Genomic DNA, 496 nt, shown 5'->3' with positions numbered 1-496 from the left:
GGAAAAAATGTCGAATAGTTCTTTCCGTACACGAATACAAACAATTTAAAACGAATCAAATGCAATAAAGCAATGTGGCTCTAAATATTTTTATCTCATCACTATCATTATTATAGTTATCTTCATCGTTTCATTTTTTTGTACTTATTAACAAATGGTTGCAGAAATTTTTGTTCAATTTTCCCATCCTGTTTGTTTAAAAAAATAATTTAATCCGCCGTACAAAAATACGCGATAACTATAACAAAAAAAAGTTTAACAAATAGCAACAAATACAAAATATTTTGTACAAACAATCTTTTAAATGTTGATTAGTTAAAGTAAACGTTGATTAACATCAAAAACATAAGCATACAAATGCACACATATATACATACATACAAGGGAACATTCAAACAAATAAACAGACATATATATCTATGTACAAACATACATACAAATAAACATTCAAACAAACAAACATACACACATATCTACCTACAAACATACCTACACA

The sequence above is a fragment of the Helobdella robusta genome (assembly GCF_000326865.2).
Source record: "Helobdella robusta unplaced genomic scaffold HELROscaffold_6, whole genome shotgun sequence".
NCBI lineage: Eukaryota > Metazoa > Annelida > Clitellata > Rhynchobdellida > Glossiphoniidae > Helobdella > Helobdella robusta.
This window is presented reverse-complemented; position numbering follows the sequence as displayed.